Raw genomic sequence first — 292 nt, forward strand, 5'->3', positions numbered from 1 at the left:
GGGATGAGGGGGGAGGGGAGGATGACTCGGCCGACCCATCGGATTGAAACACCCAGAGATGGAGAGTGACTCATCTGAGATAAAAGAGGGAAGTGAAGGCTGCTGCTGCGACAGCTAATGAAGAGCTCCTCCAGCCGCTCTCTCCCTCACATCCAGCCCTCATTGTTTATTGATGCCTTGCTCCGAGCTTCAGACCAGAGCAGACGATCACCGCTTGCCCATCACGCCGTTTAGAGGCTGTCTCTTATACACATCTATGGAGAACAAGAGTGTGGATTTAAAACATGAAAGG

The sequence above is a fragment of the Seriola lalandi genome, unplaced genomic scaffold (assembly GCF_002814215.2).
Source record: "Seriola lalandi dorsalis isolate HSWRI2012SDOR001 ecotype SW California unplaced genomic scaffold, Sedor1 jcf7180002054565, whole genome shotgun sequence".
In the NCBI taxonomy this organism is placed as follows: domain Eukaryota; kingdom Metazoa; phylum Chordata; class Actinopteri; order Carangiformes; family Carangidae; genus Seriola; species Seriola lalandi.